Source organism: Macaca thibetana, chromosome 8 (genome assembly GCF_024542745.1).
Source record: "Macaca thibetana thibetana isolate TM-01 chromosome 8, ASM2454274v1, whole genome shotgun sequence".
Taxonomy (NCBI): domain Eukaryota; kingdom Metazoa; phylum Chordata; class Mammalia; order Primates; family Cercopithecidae; genus Macaca; species Macaca thibetana.
The window spans coordinates 103,635,089-103,649,893 of NC_065585.1; the positions used below are offsets into that span (position 1 = coordinate 103,635,089).

Below are 14,805 nucleotides of genomic sequence, written 5' to 3' on the forward strand. Positions count from 1 at the left end.
AAAATAAATTATTGTATACTTATAACAACTTAACTTCAGTCACATGCAAAAACTCAAGACTTCACCCCTCCCCCAGTTTAAATGTATTTAAAAATAAAGCATTTCTTTTTCTTTGCAGATGAATTTTCAGGGACAACATGTTTTAAGTTAATATCCACATTTATTATGTTGTGGGAAGACATGTTTATTTTCAGATTTTTTGGTATCTATAATTATTTTCAGCATGATCTAATGCATGACTGATTTTTAAAATACTCCCATGGAATTTTGAAAATTATGTATATTCTTTTATTCATTATAAAGTTCCTTTGCTATTAGAATATGCTTTTTAGTGACGTTGTTATACATTATCTGGTAATTGATTAGTTGTTTGATAGCCTGAAAGAGGTATATTAAAGCTTTGTGGACTATGGATATGTGCATAGTCCATGTATTTTGTTTTATATATTTCAGAGACACCTCGTTGGTTATATTCAGTTCAATATCTTGCCCATCTCCTTAGTTTTTACATTTTTAGTAACTGTTGTCACTTACATACTGTTCAATATTTATAATTTGGTTTTCTTTCATAATATATCACACACATACTTGCATTTTTGTGCATTTGCTTGTTTTTTTTAAAAAAAATTATTCATTCCAATACCAGGGGATCCTTAGAAAATATGTTTGAAAACTGAGACATCGTATGCCATTTTCCATGTAAAAATCCAATCGATTCTTTTTTTATTATTATTATACTTTAAGTTCTAGGGTACATGTGCACAACGTGCAGGTTTGTTACACATGCATAATTGTACCATGTTGGTGTGCTGCACCCATCAACTCGTCAGCACCCATCAACTCATCATTTACATCAGGTATAAATACCAATGCCATCCCTCCCGCCTCCCTCCTCCCCATAACAGGCCGCAGTGTGTGATATTCCCCTTCCAGAGTCCAAGTGATCTCATTGATCAATTCCCACCTATGAGTGAGAACATGCACTGTTTGGTTTTCTGTTCTTGCGATAGTTTGCTGAGAATGATGGTTTCCAGCTGCATCCATGTCCCTACAAAGGACACGAACTCATCCCTTTTTTTGGCTGCATAGTATTCCATGGTGTATATGTGCCACATTTTCTTAATCCAGTCTGTCACTGATGGACATTTGGTCTTTGCTATTGTGAACAGTGCCACAATAAACATACGTGTGCATATGTCTTTATAGCAGCATGATTTATAATCCTTTGGGTATACCCAGTAATGGGATGGCTGGGTCATATGGTATTTCTAGTTCTAGATCCTTGAGGAATCGTCATACTGTTTTCCACAATGGTTGAACCAGTTAACAATCCCACCAACAGTGTAAAAGTGTTCCTATTTCTCCCCATCCTCTCCAGCACTTGTTGTTTCCTGACTTTTTAATGATTGTCATTCTTTTTTTATTATTATTATTATTATTATACTTTAAGTTCTAGGGTACATGTGCATAATGTGCAGGTTTTTTACATATGTATACTTGTGTCATGTTGCTGTGCTGCACCCCTCAACTCATCAGCACCCATCAACTCATCATTTACATCAGGTATAACTCCCAATGCAATCCCTCCCCCCTCCCCCCTCCCCATGATAGGCCCCGGTGTGTGATGTTCCCCTTCCGGAGTCCAAGTGATCTCATTGTTCAATTCCCACCTATGAGTGAGAACATATGGTGTTTGGTTTTCTGTTCTTGTGATAGTTTGCTAAGAATGATGGTTTCCAGCTGCATCCATGTCCCTACAAAGGACACAAACTCATCCTTTTTTATGGCTGCATAGTATTCCATGGTGTATATGTGCCACATTTTCTTAATCCATGATTGCCATTCTAACTGGTGTGAGATGGTATCTCATTGTGGTTTTGATTTGCATTTCTCTGATGGCCAGTGATGACGAGCATTTTTTCATGTATCTGTTGGCTGTATGTATGTCTTCTTTTGAGAAATGTCTGTTCATATCCTTTGCTCACTTTTTGATGGGGTTGTTTTTTTCTTGTAAATTTGAGTTCTTTGTAGGTTCTGGATATTAGCCCTTTGTCAGATGAGTAGATTGCAAAAATTTTCTCCCATTCTGTAGGTTGCCTGTTCACTCTGATGGTAGTTTCTTTTGCTGTGCAGAAGCTCTTTAGTTTAATTAGATCCCATTGGTCAATTTCGGCTTTTGTTGCCATTGCTTTTGGTGTTTTAGACATGACGTCCTTGCCCATGCCTATGTCCTGAATGGTATTCCCTAGGTTTTCTTCTAGGGTTTTTTATTATTTTAGGTCTAACATTTAAGTTTCTAATTCATCTTGAATTAATTTTCGTATAAGGAGTAAGGAAAGGATCCAGTTTCAGCTTTCTACTTATGGCTAGCCAATTTTCCCAGCACCATTTATTAAATAGGGAATCCTTTCCCCATTTCTTGTTTCTCTCAGGTTTGTCAAAGATTAGATGGCTGTAGATGTGTAGTATTATTTCTGAGGGCTCTGTTCTGTTCCATTGGTCTATATCTCTGTTTTGGTACCAGTGCCATGCTGTTTTGGTTACTGTAGCCTTGTAGTATAGTTTGAAGTCAGGTAGCGTGATGCCTCCAGCTTTGTTCTTTTGACTTAGGATTGTCTTGGCAATGCGGGCTCTTTTTTGGTTCCATATGAACTTTAAAGCAGTTTTTTCCAATTCTGTGAAGAAAAGCCATTGGTAGCTAGCTTGATGGGAATGGCATTGAATCTATAAATTACCTTGGTCATTATGGCCATTTTCATGATATTGATTCTTCCTATCCATGAGCATGGTATGTTCTTCCATTTGTTTGTGTCCTCTTATTTCACTGAGCAGTGGTTTGTAGTTCTCCTTGAAGACGTCCTTTACATCCCTTGTAAGTTGGATTCCTGGGTATTTTGTTCTCTTTGAAGCAATTGTGAATGGAAGTTCATTCATGATTTGGCTCTCTGTTTGTCTGTTACTGATGTATAAGAATGCTGTGATTTTTGCACATTAATTTTGTATCCTGAGACTTTGCTGAAGTTGCTTATCAGCTTAAGGAGATTTTGGGCTGAGACAGTGGGGTTTTCTGAATATACAATCATGTCATCTGCAAACAGGGACAATTTGTCTTCTTCTTTTCCTAAGTGAATACCCTTGATTTCTTTCTCTTGCCTGATTGCCCTAGGCAGAACTTCCAACACTATGTTGAATAGGAGTGGTGAGAGAGGGCATCCCTGTCTTGTGCCACGTTTCAAAGGGAATGCTTCCAGTTTTTGTCCATTCAGTATGATATTGGCTGTGGGTTAGTCATAAATAGCTCTCAATATTTTGAGATACGTTCCATCAGTACTGAATTTATTGAGCGTTTTTAGCATGAAAGGCTGTTGAATTTTGCCAAAGGCCTTTTCTGCATCTATTGAGATGTTTTTGTCTTTGGTTCTGTTTATATGCTGCATTACATTTATTGATTTGCATTTGTTGAAACAGCCTTGCTTCCCAGGGATGAAGCCCACTTGATCATGGTGGATAAGCTTTTTGATGTGCTGCTGGATTCAGTTTGCCAGTATTTTATTGAGGATTTTTGCATCGATGTTCATTAGGGATATTGGTCTAAAATTCTCTTTTTTTGTTGTGTCTCTGCCAGGCGTTGGTATCAGGATGATGTTGGCCTCCTAAAATGAGTTAGGGAGGATTCCCTCTTTTTCTATTGATTCGAATAGTTTCAGAAGAAATGGTACCAGCTCTTCCTTGTACCTCTGGTAGAATTTGGCTGTGAATCTGTCTGGTCCTGGACTTTTTTTGGTTGGTAGGCTATTAGTTATTGCTTCAATTTCAGAGCCTACTATTGTTCTATTCAGGGATTCAACTTCTTCCTGGTTTAGTCTTGGGAGAGTGTAAGTGTCCAGGAAATTATCCATTTCTTCTAGGTTTTCTAGTTTATTTGCATAGAGGTATTTATAGTATTCTCTGATGGTAGTTTGTATCTCTGTGGGGTCGGTGGTGATATCCCCTTTATCATTTTTCATTGCATCTATTTGATTCTCTTCTCTTTTCTTCTTTATTAGTCTTGCTAACGGTCTATCAATTTTGTTGATCTTTTCAAAAAACCAGCTTCTGGATTCATTGATTTTTTTGGAGGGTATTTTGTGTCTCTATCTCCTTCAGTTCTGCTCTGATCTTAGTTATTTCTTGCCTTCTGCTAGCTTTCAAATGTGTTTGCTCTTGCTTCTCTAGTTCTTTTAATTGTGGTGTTAGGGTGTCAATTTTAGATCTTTCTAGCTTTCTCTTGTGGGCATTTAGTGCTACAAATTTCCCTCTACACACTGCTTTAAATGTGTCCCAGAGATTCTGGTATGTTGTATCTTTGTTCTCATTGGTTTCAAAGAACATCTTTATTTCTGCCTTCATTTCGTTATGTACCCAGTAGTCATTCAGGAGCAGGTTGTTCAGTTTCCATGTAGTTGAGCGGTTTTGATTGAGTTTCTTAGTCCTGAGTTCTAGTTCGATTGCACTGTGGTCTGAGAGACAGTTTGTTATAATTTCTATTCTTGTACATTTGCTGAGGAGTGCTTTACTTCCAACTATGTGGTCAATTTTGGAATAAGTCTGATGTGGTGCTGAGAAGAATGTATATTCTGTTGATTTGGGGTGGAGAGTTCTGTAGATGTCTATTAGGTCTGCTTGGTGCAGAGTTAAGTTCAATTCCTGGATATCCTTGTTAACTTTCTGTCTCGTCAATCTGTCTAATGTTGACAGTGGAGTGTTGAAGTCTCCCATTATTATTGTATGGGAGTCTAAGTCTCTTTGTAAGTCTCTAAGGACTTGCTTTATGAAGCTGGGTGCTCCTGTATTGGGTGCATATATATTTAGGATAGTTAGCTCTTCCTGTTGAATTGATCCCTTTACCATTATGTAATGGCCTTCTTTGTCTCTTTTGATCTTTGTTGGTTTAAAGTCTGCTTTATCAGAGACTAGGATTGCAACCCCTGCTTTTTTTTTTGGTCTCCATTTGCTTGGTAGATCTTCCTCCATCCCTTTATTTTGAGTCTATGTGTGTGTCTGCATGTGAGATGGGTCTCTTGAATACAGCAAACTGATGGGTTTTGACTCTTTATCCAATTTGCCAATCTGTGTCTTTTAATTGGAGCTTTTAGTCCATTTACATTTAAGGTTAATATTGTTTTGTGTGAACTTGATCCTGTCATTGTGATATTAGCTGGTTATTTTGCTCGTTAGTTGATACAGTTTCTTCCTAGCATCGATGGTCTTTACGTTTAAAATCCAACCAATTCTTTTAGCTATCAAACAATTAATCAATTATCAGATAACATATAACAACAGCCACTGAGAAGCATAATCTAATAGCAAGGGAACTTTGTAATGAAAAAAATAATATACACAATTTCAAAATTCCATGGTTTATTTTAAAAATCCGTCATGCATTCTAATTGTTCCAAATTTCTCTGAGGCATTCTATATTAAGACTTAGATATTTTCATTCCCCAATACTATTTTAAATGTTTTCTAGCAAGAGATCAAGTTGGAAATGTGAAGTGCTCTTTACATTTATTATTCATCTTGTTCTCAATTTTGAAAAATATATTACTTTTTAAATGTTGATTAGAGAATATAGGAAGTACTCCTCTCCACAACTCAAATAAGAAATGTTGTAATAGAACATCTGCCCTCCAACATTCAGGTTACAATGAAGAGGGGCATGTGAGGTACTCTTCAGAAGCATTATTCCGTTTTCAACCCTCCCTAATGCAGTGTTATTTTTACTTAGATTTCTGGGAAAGAAATCTCCAGTGGTATACTAAGAAACTAGCATAAATAAGCCCTACTTATTACTTACTTTAATTGTGTTTGTTTCGTCTTACTGCTGTAACCTTTAACAGGTTACCACAAACTTAGTGGTTTAAAACAATACAAACATATGATCTAAACTTCTGTAGTGTAGCAGTCCAACACTTAAAATCAAGGTGTTGGTGGGCTTGGATTCTTTTCTGGAAGCTTTTGGGTAGAATCTATTTTCCTGCTTTTTTCAGTTCATAGAAGGCCCCTCAAATTCCTTGGCTTATGGTTTTTTCCTCTATCTTTAAAGCCAGTAAAGGAAAGTCAAATTCTTGTCATAGCACATCACTATCAGCTTTTCTTCTCCTTCCTCTTCTGCTTTAAAAAATCTGAGCCATTGGATGCATCTGAATAATGTAGTGTACTTTCTCCCTCACAAGGTCCTTAACTTAATCACACCTGCAAAGTTCCTTTTGTCATATGAAATAACATGCACACAGGTTCAAGGATGAGATGGGGGCACTTTTGAGAGGACAATATTCTGCCTACCACAATTGTATTAATGAAACAGTTTAAGGGATTTGCCATAGATTCTTTTAAGTTCTTTTTCTTTGATTTATAAATGTTTCATTTCACTCAGTTAATAAAAAGCAACAAATTATTAATATTCACCAACAAGACTGACATCAGTAATCTCAGCTCAAAGATTCCCAAAACAATTCCCTATGTGTTTCGATTGCTGTAGATACGGAAATGTAAACAGCATATAGCTGGATATTTTATAACATAAGTGTCTCTCTTTTAATAGGAAAATATAACCTTTTAATAGTTATGTCCATTCCTGAAATGTTATGTTCTTACTCTGACATCATTATATTTTAATATTTTGAGGTATCATAGGTTTTATTGTTTTGTTTTGCATTTCCTCTCTTCTCATTTTAAAGACTATCAAGACTTTGTTCTTCTATGTCTTTTTCATTGAAAATGCAATTTCCAATATATTCCTTTTTAGATGTACTATTTACCTTTAAAATTAACATATGTCTACAGTTATATGTTGAATACACTTCTAGAAGAGATTGAAATCTACAACATTTCCCCAAAACAATGTGAACAGTGTCATCAAGTCTTGAGACGATTCCTTAAACTCCTTTTTCGTAACTAGGCCAGGCACCATGGCTCATGTCTGTAATCCCAGCACTTTGGGAGGCGAAGGCAGGTGGATCACTTGAGGCCAGGGGTTCAAGACCAGCCTGGGAAGCATAGCGAAATCCCGTCTCTATCAAAAATACAAAAAAAGAAAAAATTAAATAAGCTTGGTGGTGGGTCCCTGTAATCCCACCTACTCAGGAGGCTGAGGCAGGAGAATCACTTTGACCCGGGAGACGGAGGTTAGAGTGAGCCGACATCAAGCCACTGCACTTCAACCTGGATGATAGAGCAAGACTGTCTCAAAAAAAGAAAAAAAAAAAAAAGCAACAAAAACACACTTTTTAGTGACTACTAACCAATAAAGGGAAATGTCATCTTGCCTTTTAACAGTTTATAATAGTTTTATTTTTTCAACTTACTATAATTTTCTTGGTCTAGGTTATCTTGCTCAAAATAATGTTTATTGAATTCAACCACTTTGTTTTGTGCAGCATACTTTATTTTATTGTTATAGCACAATTTGTTTTTCATTTTGCTGAAAAAGAATATTTGGGCTATTTCTCTGTTTGCTTTTCTTTGCTATTACAATATGTTTTATGTTTTATATATACCTGAGAGTGAAATTCTGGATCACAGCTATGAATGTGCTCAACTTTACAATAAAATAGCACAACTTTTCACTTCTTCTGCCAATTTTCACTACCAACAGCAGTGCATAATAGCTACAGTGACTCATCCTCACCAATTTTTTCTTCTTTGCCATTCTCATGGTGTTTGGTTGTTTTCAAATTATGCTTTCAATCTGCATTTTGGGATGTTGAGCATCGATTCACAAATTTATAAGCCATTAGTATATCCACTTTAGAAGTTTCTGTTTAAGAATTAGGTCAATTTTTCTCTCTGAAAGTCTGTCATTTTCTTATTGATTTATATGTATTCTTTATCTAAGTACGTATCTTCTGCCACATTTATGTGGAGAAAACAATCTCCTATTGCATAATCTACCCTTTAAATGTCTTATCTGATATTTTATTTTATCAAAATTCAATTCGTAAATATTAGGTAATTTTGACTTTTAGAGAAAATTATTAGACTACATATTCACTTATGTTTCATACTTTGTTTTGGTTTTTCTTTGCCTTTACACATTTATCAACAATACATCTGGAATTAGGTTCTATATATAACCCAAATAGGTAAAGACTGTTTCTTATGTATATTGAATTGTCCCAGCATCATTTTTTGTAAAGGCATCCTTTCTACACTGCATTCCTATGTCCTTTTTGTCACAAAGCAGTAATTATATTTATGTAGGTCTATTGGAAGTTCCATTCTCTTTCATTTGTCTGTGTCTGTCCAAGCACGTATGCCATACTGCCTTAATAACTATAATTTTATAATGAAAATAGATTTCTGAAAATTTCAGTGGACCAAGTTTGTTCTTTTTCGAGATCACTTTGGCTAGCTTTGTGCCTTTCATGTTTCCATTTAAACTTTAAAATCAGTTTGTCTATTTACACACACCAACACATATACAAACAGAATTCCTGCTAGCATATGAATTGGAATTGCACTTGGGGATGATGAATTTGGACCAAAAATTACATCTTAGTAATATTAGTTCCTCTAATTTTAAAACATGACATATCCTTGCATTGATTAAGTACTTCCATAATTTTTCTCCTAATGATTTGCAGTTTTATATTTAGTAGTCTTATACATGTTTTATTATATATATTCTTAAGTATTTTATGTTCCTGGATATTATTGTAGATGTTGCTATTTTAAAATTTTTTCTTCTAATCATTTATAAAGAAGTATTTGATTTTTATGAATCGACTATGTAACAAGTGACCTTGATAAATTCATTTATACATGCAAATAATTTATTTCTAGATTATTTTGGGTTTTATGTGCACAATGATATGACTATAAATAAAGAAAGTTAAATTCCTCTCTTCCAACTATTATGCATTTTCTTTTTGTTGCTTTGGTGGCTAGTTTATCACATTCAATAATAAGTGTGAAAGATGACAACAGATCTTTCACTGTCTCATTTCTGACCTCTGGGTTGTTCAACTATTATGTGTGATGTTAACTGTAGATTTTATAGATACACTTTCTTAAATATAACGAATTTCCCTCTTGTAACTTTTTCTCAAAATTTATTATCTATCCATTGAGATGATCACTTTTTTTACATTCTGTAAATAAACCACAATATTCCCAACAATAGAACATAATGTTACTGTTTATGTATATGTTGTATCATTATTTTCAATTTGTTAATCATTTAGTGAAGATTTTGTGTTCATGAGAAATACGGACATATCCAACAACATACATTGGGAAAAGAACAGTCTCTTTAATAAATGGTACTGGGAAAATGAACTATCTATATGCAAGAGAGTGAAACTAGATCTCCATCTTTCATCATTTTCAAAAATTAACTAAAAGTGAGTTAAAGACTTAAATGTAATATCTGAAAATATGAAACTAGTAGAAGAACACATTGTGGAAACACTACAGGAAATTGGTTTGGAGTAAGTTTTTTTTAAGCAAGACTAAAAGCAGAAGGAACAAAAGTAAAAATGGATGGGATTACATCAAGCTAAAAAGCTTCTGTACAGCAAATGAAACAATTAACAGAGTGAAGACATAACCTAAATAATGGTAGAAAATATTTGCCAATTACACATTTGATAATAGCTTAATATAAAAGTATATAAGGAACTCAAACAACTGAATAGCAAAAACCAAATAATCCAATTTAAAAATGGACAAAAAGCTCCTGCACTTCTCAAAGTAAGACATTCAAATGACAACAGATATATGGAGAAAATGTTCATCAGTTATCATCAGGGACATACAAATCAAACCCACAATGAGATATCATCTCATCCCAGTTAGAATGGCTATTATCAAAACAACAAAAAATAACAAATACCAATGTGATGCTGAGAAAGGGAAACACTCGCACACTGTTAATGGAAATCTAAAATATTATAGTCATTATGGAAAGCAGTATGAAGCTTCCTCAACAAACAAAAAATAGAACTGCCACATGACCCAGCAGTCCCACTGCTGGGTATACATCCAAAAAAGAGGAAATCAGTATATTGAAAAGATATCTGCACGCTCATGTCTGCTGCAGCAGTATTTACAATAGCCAAGGTGTGGAATCAACCTGAGCCCATCAACAAATGAAAGGATAAAGAAAATGTGGTTTATATACACAATGGAATATTATTCAGCCATGAAAAGAATGAAATCCTGTCAGTGGCAGCAACATGGATGTAACTGGAGGACATTATGTTAAGTGAAATAAGACACAGGAAGGCAAATATCACATGTTCTTAATCATGTGTGGAAGCCAATAAAGTGGGTCTCACGGAGGCAGAGAGTAGAATGGTTGTTACCAGAGGCTGGGAAGGAAAATGGGATGAATAGAAGTTGGTTAATGGGTACAGAAATACAATTAAATAGAAAACATAAGTTCTAGTGTCCAGTAGCACAATAAGTAAATTATAGTTTAAAATTATTTATTGCATATTTTAAAATAGCTAGAAGAGAATTGTAATGTTTCCAACACAAATAAAAGATATCCCAGTTACTCTGATTTGAACATTTCACATTGTATACATGTATCAAAATATAACATGTACCCCCAAAATATGTACAACTATGATATATCAATTAAAAACACATAAAAACTATTCTTGAAATATCTTCATCAGATTTTCGCATCAAGATTATTTTATCCTCAAAGAAGTTAGGGCATATTAGGTTTTTTCCTAAGTCTAAAATCAGTTGAATTCCTTAACTTTTAAATAATTACTTGTAGAGTCATGTGGTATGAACTTCTCTCTGATGAGAGGTTGTGAAATATAGATATGACTTCCTTTAAGGCTATTTATTCACTTTTTAAATATCGACTCATGTTAGTGTTTATAAATACAATTTTAGAATAATTTGTCAATTTTATCTGATTGTTGTTTACTTATATAATGTGTGTGATATTATCTTACCATTTTTTAATATCTGTATAAGATCTTTAGTTATATTTCAACTTTAATGACCATTATTGTTGATTTTTTAAAAAATGCATTTTTAAAAATGAAAAACAAAAATTTATATATTAATGATATACAGCACAATGTTTTGATACATGTATACATTCTAAAATGGCTAAACCAAGCTAACACACCCATGCCTTACCACACAAACTTGTGACTATTTTGTGGTGAAAACACTTAAAATCTACTTTCTTAGCAATTTTCAAGTATACAATCCATCTTTATTAACCATAGTCGCCATGAACTTATGTCTCCTACCTCATTTAAATTCTGTATCCTTTGACTACCGTCACCCCAGTTTCCCACACCCAGCCCCTGGTAGCACCATTCTACTCCTGGCTGGTATATGTTTCACATTTTTAAATTCCACAATAAGTGAGAAGAAGATGTATTTGTCTTTCTATGCCTGCCTGATTTCACTTAACATATGTCCTCCAGTTTTATCCATGTTGTCACCAACTGCAGGATTTTCTTCTTTTAAAAAAGGCTGAGTAGTATTCCATTGTGTATCTCTACCAGATTTTTAATCCATTTATTCACTGATAGACACTTAGGTTCATTCCTTGGCTATTGTAGATGAGGCTGAAATTAAAATGGGAGTGCAGACATCTCTTCAACATACTGCTATTATTTCCTTTGAATATATACCCAGTAATGGGATCACTGGATTATATGAAGTTTTAATTTTTTTATGAACCTCCATACTGTTTTTGTAATGGCTGTACTAATTTATATTTCCATCATAGCATGCAAGGGTTTCCTTTACTTCACACCCTTACCAACATCTGTTATCAGTCATCTATTTTGATGATAGTATTCTGACAGATGTGAGGTAATATCTCTTTCTGATTTTAATTTGAATTACTCAGATTATTAGTGATTTTGAGCATATTTTCATATACCTTTCATCCATTTGTATGTCTTATTTTGAGAAATGTCTATTGAGGTCCTTTGCCCATTTTTAACTGGATTGTTTTCCTGCTATTGAGTGGTTGAGGTTCCTTATGTATTTTTATATTAATCTGTTATTAGATGTATAGTTTGCAAATATTTCCTCCAATTCCTTAAGTTCTCCCTTTAATCTGTTGACTGTTTTCTTGTTGTGTAGAAGCTTTTTAGTTAGATATAATTCCATTTCTCTATTTTTGTTTTTGTTGTCTGTGTTTTTGGTGCCATATTTATGAATCATTGCCAGATCCAATGTTGTGGAGCTTTTTCCTATATTTTCTTCTAATAATTTTATAGTTTCAGGTCTTAGTTTTAAATCTTTAGTCTGTTTTGCATTGGTTTTTTATATTTTGTGAGACAAGGGTCTAATTTTATTCTTCTACATGTGAATATACAGTTAGTAAACTGGATAGTTAGTAGACATCCTTTATTGTCACAAATCAATTGACTATAAATGTGTCCATTTATTTTGGGGCTCTATACTCTGTTTCATTGGTCTATGTGTTTTTATGTCATTATCATGCTGTTTTGATTACTACAGCTTTGTAGGATATTTTGAAGTCAGGTATTGTGATGCCTCCGACTTTGCTCTTTTCACTCAGAATTGCTTGGGTTTTAAGGTCTTACGGGGTTTCTTACGAATTTGAGAATTGTTTTTCTATTTTAGTGCAAAATGTTACTGGAACTTCGATAGAGATTACATTGAATCTGTAGATCACTTTAACCGCTATAGATATTTTAACAATATTAACTTTTCCAGTTCTTGAACGTGGTTTATCTTGCAACAATGCTTTATAGTTTTCAGTATACAGATCTTTCATCTCCCTGGTTAAATTTATTCCCAAGTATTTATTTTTTGTAGATATTGTAAATGAGACTGTGTTCTTGATTTCTTTTTCATACAGTTTGTTGTTAGTGTAGGAAGAGCTACTGATTTTTGTATATTGATTTTGTATCCTGCAACTTTACTGTATTTATTAGTTCTAATTTTTTGTTGGACACTAGGGTTTTCTATAAATATGATCAAGTCATCTGCAGAGACAATTTAACTTCTTTTCTGAGTTTGATACCTTTTATTTCTTAGTCTTGTATAAGAAATTTTTTCTTCACTGCTGTTAGTAGAAACGTATAACTTTATTTATTTTACAAAAAGTCTACAATTGGTTTTCAAAGTGACTGGATATAGAATCTGTGATAACTGTAACAGTGTTTCAGGGCCTCTGGTGTCAGGGGTGTTATTACAGATTCTGTATAGAATCTTTCTGAAATGTCTTGGTTTTCATTTCATTTAACTTTCATATAGTTCAAATTACTCTCTAAATTCCCTTTCGATTAACAAACATTTTTTGTAAAAAATCAAATAGTTTTTCCAGACTTACTTGTCATATAGTATCTGTTGCAACTATTTACCTCTGCTATTATAGCACAAAAGCAGCCATGGACAACATTCAAACACATGGGCATGGCTGTATTTCAATAAAATTTCATTTACAAGAAGAGGCAGGCAGCAGCTGGATTTAACCAACTGGCCACAGTTAAAGAACTCTGATGTAGAAAATGCCTCAGAGAATTCCCTCACAAGGAGAAAGGAATCTGGGACTGACCATCATAATTATCTGATGGCTGATCATTTGTTTCCAAGCACACTGAGCTCACCGTGCTAATGGATGCGCATACCACTGAGGTAACAGGAGGCACACTCCAGCAGAAAGTCTCTGATACTTGAAACAAAAGTACTGCTGGAACAGCAAATATAAAGGGAATACTGATGGGACACTGGCTATATGTGCTCTTAGTGTCAATCTGCCTACATTCTATAGTTGTAGAAACCTAAAATGTGAAGACCTAGACCCAGATTGTATTGCTTTATTTTATGCTTCATAAAAAATAGCTAGTATTTATTGGCAGGTAAATGATACCATATTTAGGGGTAGCAGACTGCAGGATGAGCACAGTACAGCTTATCAGGAAACTAAGATAGCATGGGAAAATATGAGATAATTGGAAACTGGTATATATATACACATATATGTGTGTGTGTGCTATGTATGTACTACATACATTTAAGTGTGATATATGTGTGTGTATATACACATATATAGACACACACAGACTCTTACATATAGGCTTTACCTTGTGAAATATAGGATGACTTAAGAGAAATTGAGAGAATTTAACGGTGTGTTAAAATGTGGTGACAGCTGTTTATGTAGGGAGGAGGAATTCATGTAACTGTTGGGGGATAAATCATGAAGAAACTTTATTGAAATAGAGACAAATTGTTAAATATTATGGGACAACAATTAAAGTGGATTAAGTATGTCATCTCACCTGTTGAAAATAATGTTCATTGAACATTTGATTGATGAAATTATAATCAGGTGTATGCATATATTTTTAAACGAATAAATAAAACAAATTTTGGTCATTCAAAAATTTGCAAATGCAGGAATGCCTGAGAAGGATTTAAAAACCTCATTACAATGTTTAGCAATTCTTGAAAGAACAAGAGATAGGACAAAATTTGGACCAAATTTAGTAGAAGTTTGTAGAGAAAATAGAGAATGAAGCCAAATGAGTTAGGAACTGAGATGTGGATAATAAAAAGGACTTCATTTAGCCAATATATTCAAAATCAATCTGCTGGCATGATTGGAAACGATATGCAAACCTAGTGTTAACGACATACTTGCCTTCTCAATTTAAGAAGTGTGGGAATGTGATTTATACATCTTAACTCATCCTCTTTCTCATATTTCAGTTATAAATTAATGGCATAGTTGCATATATTATATATACCATGACAAACATGTCTTATGTTTTATCAGAAACATAAAAACTGTGCTCGCGTTTC

The 14,805-nt window shown here is 33.9% G+C and overlaps 1 protein-coding gene across 1 annotated transcript in view; it reads right to left on the bottom strand.

The window, feature by feature from the left end:
* Nucleotides 1-14,805, bottom strand: part of LOC126961199 (disintegrin and metalloproteinase domain-containing protein 18) — a 119,698-nt gene that overhangs the window by 68,987 nt on the left and 35,906 nt on the right. The gene's annotated exons all lie outside the window — the stretch shown is intronic.